Genomic DNA, 5,664 nt, shown 5'->3' with positions numbered 1-5,664 from the left:
CTGAGATTGTGGTTCTGTTTTTTTTACTTCTACAATTTCTTTGGCCCAGCGGAAATCTAATTAATGTAATACAAAAATCCCAATTAAAATCAGTCTGTTTATGCTAGAGATATCTGGGCTGTCTCAATCCACCACATCCGCCGTTTTAGCCCTTCTGCGTCTGTGGTCAAAGGTGGCAGAGCTAGAGCAGTGTTTGTCAGACCATGAGACAACCTGAAAATGGGTCTTCTCACAAAAACGTCTGTAGCGTCCGAACGGTTTGGCCTACCACTATATTGAAAGATGAGACTCAAACATGATGGCATTCTCCGTTTTGCATTCTCCGTTTTCTCCTTCTGAAGGTCCCCGGTACCATTTAAAAAAAATAATGGAAGTATATATATGGAGATAGTTTAGTGCCTAAAATAAGGGGATAAATACATTAAAGAATTAAATAAAAATGGTTTCCTGGGCACAGATTCACAAAAACTTCTTAAGAATAAATGTATTCTTAACTGATATCTTAACAATAGACTTAACAAGAAAGATAAGCAAAGTTGCTATTCCTCTAAAAGGTTATTGGAAATTGTATTGCGCTCTTTCTTATGCTTCTCCTTAAGCAAAAAGTTAAGAAGAAATTAGATTCTTGAAAATAAAGTTCTTGAAATGTTCTTAATTCCAAGACAGCTAAACCCTTGTCTTAAACTCTGGGCAGTGAGAGAAAAAGCTCATGAAAGCAATGGAACATGTTTAATTCACTCAAACTTCATCTGAAAGTTTCAGTATTTATTATTTTAAACACAAGAACATGTTTTAGAACCGTAATCTTAGTAAAAAATATGTGAACATGATTGCCATTGTTAGCTAGATAGATAATAATATAGATAGATAGCTAAAACAGCTGCCTAGCAACAAACATCTTAAGAAGTTTTTTAAAGATATTTGAGAAGTTCGTAAGAACTTGTTAAAACTGGAGCAGCAGCACGGCCAGGTGGACTGGCGACAGCAAGGAGTCATCATGTCAGGTAGTCCTGAGGCATGGTCCTAGGGCTCAGGTCCTCCGAGAGAGAGAAAGAAAGAGAGAGAGAGCATACTTAAATTCACACAGGACACCGGATAGGACAGGATAAGTACTCCAGATATAACAAACTGACCCTAGCCCCCCGACACATAAACTACTGCAGCATAAATACTGGAGGCTGAAACAGGAGCGGTCAGGAGACACTGTGGCCCCATCTGATGACACCCCCAGACAGGGCCAAACAGGAAGGATATAACCCCACCCACTTTGCCAAAGCACAGCCCCCACACGACTAGAGGGATATCACTCAAGTGACGCACCCCTCCTAGGGATGGTATGAAAGAGCCCTAGTAAGCCAGTGACTCAGCCCCTGTAATAGGGTTAGAGGCAAAGAATCCCAGTGGAAAGAGGGGAACCGGCCAGGCAGAGACAGCAAGGGCGGTTCGTTGCTCCAGAGCCTTTCCGTTCACCTTCACACTCCTGGGCCAGACTACACTCAATCATATGACCCACTGAAGAGATGAGTCTTCAGTAAAGACTTAAAGGTTGAGACCGAGTTTGCGTCTCTCACATGGGTAGGCAGACCATTCCATAAAAATGGAGCTCTATAGGAGAAAGCCCTGCCTCCAGCTGTTTGCTTAGAAATTCTAGGGACAATTAGGAGGCCTGCGTCTAGTGACCGCAGCGTACGTGTAGGTATGTACGGCAGGACCAAATCAGAGAGATAGGTAGGAGCAAGCCCATGTAATGCTTTGTAGGTTAGCAGTAAAACCTTGAAATCAGCCCTTGCCTTGACAGGAAGCCAGTGTAGGGAGGCCAGCACTGGAGCAATATGATCAATTTTTTTGGTTCTAGTCAGGATTCTAGCAGCCGTATTTATCACTAACTGAAATTTATTTAGTGCTTTATCCGGGTAGCCGGAAAGTAGAGCATTGCAGTAGTCTAACCTAGAAGTGACAAAAGCATGGATTAATTTTTCTGCATCATTTTTGGACAGAAAGTTTCTGATTTTTGCAATGTTACGTAGATGGAAAAAAGCTGTCCTTGAAACAGTCTTGATATGTTCTTCAAAAGAGAGATCAGGGTCCAGAGTAACGCCAAGGTCCTTCACAGTTTTATTTGAGACGACTGTACAACCATTAAGATTAATTGTCAGATTTAACAGAAGATCTCTTTGTTTCTTGGGACCTAGAACAAGCATCTCTGTTTTGTCTGAGTTTAAAAGTAGAAAGTTTGCAGCCATCCACTTCCTTATGTCTGAAACACATGCTTCTAGGGAGGGCAAATTTGGGGCTTCACCATGTTTCATTGAAATGTACAGCTGTGTGTCATCCACATAGCAGTGAAAGTTAACATTATGTTTTCGAATGACATCCCCAAGAGGTAAAATATATAGTGAAAACAATAGTGGTCCTAAAACGGAACCTTGAGGAACACCGAAATGTACAGTTGATTTGTCAGAGGACAAACCAATCACAGAGACAAACTGATATCTTTCCCGACAGATAAGATCTAAACCAGGCCAGAACTTGTCCGTGTAGACCAATTTGAGTTTCCAATCTCTCCAAAAGAATGTGGTGATCGATGGTATCAAAAGCAGCACTAAGGTCTAGGAGCATGAGGACAGATGCAGAGCCTCGGTCTGATGCCATTAAAAGGCCATTTACCACCTTCATAAGTGCAGTCTCAGTGCCATGATGGGGTCTAAAACCAGACTGAAGCATTTCGTATACATTGTTTGTCTTCAGGAAGGCAGTGAGTTGCTGCGCAACAGCCTTTTCTAAAATTTTTGAGAGGAATGGAAGATTCGATATAGGCCGATAGTTTTTATATTTTCTGTGTCAAAGTTTGGCTTTTTCAAGAGAGGCTTTATTACTGCCGCTTTTAGAGAGTTTGGTACACATCCGGTGCAGTCTCAGGACAACTGAGCTTTGAAGGAATACGCAGATTTAAAGAGGAGTCCGTAATTTGCTTTCTAATAATCATGATCTTTTCCTCAAAGAAGTTCATGAATTTATTACTGCTGAAGTGAAAGCCATCCTCTCTTGGGGAATGCTGCTTTTTAGTTAGCTTTGCGACAGTATCAAAAAGGAATTTCGGATTGTTCTTCTTTTCCTCAATTAAGTTGGAAAAATAGGATGATCGAGCAGCAGTAAGGGCTCTTCGATACTGCACGGTACTGTCTTTCCAAGCTAGTCGGAAGACTTCCAGTTTGGTGTGGCGCCATTTCCGTTCCAATTTTCTGGAAGCTTGCTTCAGAGCTCGGGTATTTTCTGTATACCAGGGAGCTAGTTTCTTATGAGAAATGTTTTTAGTTTTTAGGGGTGCAACTGCATCTAGGGTATTGCGCAAGGTTAAATTGAGTTCCTCAGTTAGGTGGTTAACTGATGTTTGTCCTCTGGCGTCCTTGGGTAGACAGAGGGAGTCTGGAAGGACATCAAGGAATCTTTGTGTTGTCTGTGAATTTATAGCACGACTTTTGATGTTCCTTGGTTGGGGTCTGAGCAGATTATTTGTTGCAATTGCAAACGTAATAAAATGGTGGTCCGATAGTACAGGATTATGAGGAAAAACATTAAGAGCCACAACATTTATTCCATGGGACAAAACTAGGTCCAGAGTATGACTGTGACAGTGAGTAGGTCCAGAGACATGTCAACCCACTGAGTCGATGAGGGCTCCAAAAGCCTTTTGGAGTGGGTCTGTGGACTTTTCCATGTGAATATTAAAGTCACCAAAGATTAGAATATTATCTGCTATGACTACAAGGTCCGATAGGAATTCAGGGAACTCAATGAGGAACGCTGTATATGGCCCAGGAGGCCTGTAAACAGTAGCTATAAAAAGTGATTGAGTAGGCTGCATAGATTTCATGACTAGAAGCTCAAAAGACGCCTTTGCGGGATGCACGGGGGATATGGTCACTATTCATCAGGCCAATCACATCAAGATTATGATCAGTGATTAGTTCATTGACTATAATTGCATTTGAAGTAAGGGATCTAACATTAAGTAGCCCTATTTTGAGATGTGAGGTATCATGATCTCTTTCAATAATGACAGGAATGGAGGAGGTCTTTATCCTAGTGAGATTGCTAAAGCGAACACCGCCATGTTTTTGCCCAACCTAGGTCGAGGCATAGACACGGTCTCAATGGGGATAGCTGAGCTGACTACACTGACTGTGCTAGTGGCAGACTCCACTATGCTGGCAGGCTGGCCTGCACCCTATTTCATTGTGGAGCTAGAGCCCTGTCTATGTTGGTAGATAAGATGAGATCACCCCTCCAGCTAGGATGGAGTCCGTCACTCCTCAGCAGGTCAGGCTTGGTCCTGTTTGTGGGTGAGTCCCAGAAAGAGGGCCAATTATCTACAAATTCTATCTTTTGGAAGGGGCAGAAAACAGTTTTCAACCAGCGATTGAGTTGTGAGACTCTGCTGTAGATCTCATCACTCCCCCTAACTGGGAGGGGGCCAGAGACAATTACTCGATGCCGACACATCTTTCTAGCTGATTTACACGCTGAAGCTATGTTGCGCTTGGTGATCTCTGACTGTTTCATCCTAACATCGTTGGTGCCGACGTGGATAACAATATCTCTATATTCTCTACACTCGCCAGTCTTAGCTTTAGCCAGCACCATCTTCAGATTAGTTTTAACGTCGGTAGCCCTGCCCCCTGGTAAACAGTGTATGATCGCTGGATGATTCGTTTTAAGTCTAATACTGCGGGTAATGGAGTCGCCAATGACTAGAGTTTTCAATTTGTCAGAGCTAATGGTGGGAAGCTTCGGCGTCTCAGACCCCGTAACGGGAGGAGTAGAGACAAGAGAAGGTTCGGCCTCTGACTCCGACTCGTTGCTTAATTGAGAAAACCGGTTGAAAGTTTCTGTCAGCTGAATGAGCGACACCGGTTGAGCATTCCTACAGCATTTCCCTCCAGAAACCGTGAGAAAGTTATCCGGCTGCGGGGACCTTATACTAACGTTACTATCTGTACTTACTGGTGGCACAGACGCTGTTTCATCCTTTCATACACTGAAATGACCCTTGCCTAACGATTGCGTCTGAAGCTGGGCTTGCAGCACAGCTATCCTCGCGGTAAAGCGATCGTTCTCCTGTATATTATGAGTACAGCGACTGCAATTAGAAGGCATCATGTTAATGTTACTACTTAGCTTCGGCTGGTGGAGGCCCTGACGAACCATGTCCAGATAAAGCGTCCGGAGTGAAAAAGTTGAATGAAAAAAAAAAGTTGAGGGAAAAACCAAAAATATAAACGGTAATTAAAAAGTAAAAACCGTAAAGTTGTCAGGTAGCAAAGTAAGTTTGGCAACGAAACGCACAGCAACACGTAAACAAGTCTGCAAGTTGTCCTTGGTATGACCATCTTAAAACAATTCTATATGTTAGCTATATGATAGCTCAAATACAATTATTTTTGGGGGGCATGAATCTACTTCCATAAAGAAATACATTAAATGATTAACATTCTTGATTTATTTGTTTGTATAAGCTTTTATACCCATTTATGTATTTTGAGGGTTACTGGCCTATTTGTCCTATAATAACCCTACTTATGCCTTACAGCAAGTCATACAATGCATTATTAGGCCACAGTGTTACCTCAGTTTTTTTGTATGTCTTGAGATTTGATGTAAACT

This window comes from Oncorhynchus tshawytscha, linkage group LG02 (assembly GCF_018296145.1).
Source record: "Oncorhynchus tshawytscha isolate Ot180627B linkage group LG02, Otsh_v2.0, whole genome shotgun sequence".
Classification (NCBI taxonomy): Eukaryota; Metazoa; Chordata; class Actinopteri; order Salmoniformes; family Salmonidae; genus Oncorhynchus; species Oncorhynchus tshawytscha.
This window is presented reverse-complemented; position numbering follows the sequence as displayed.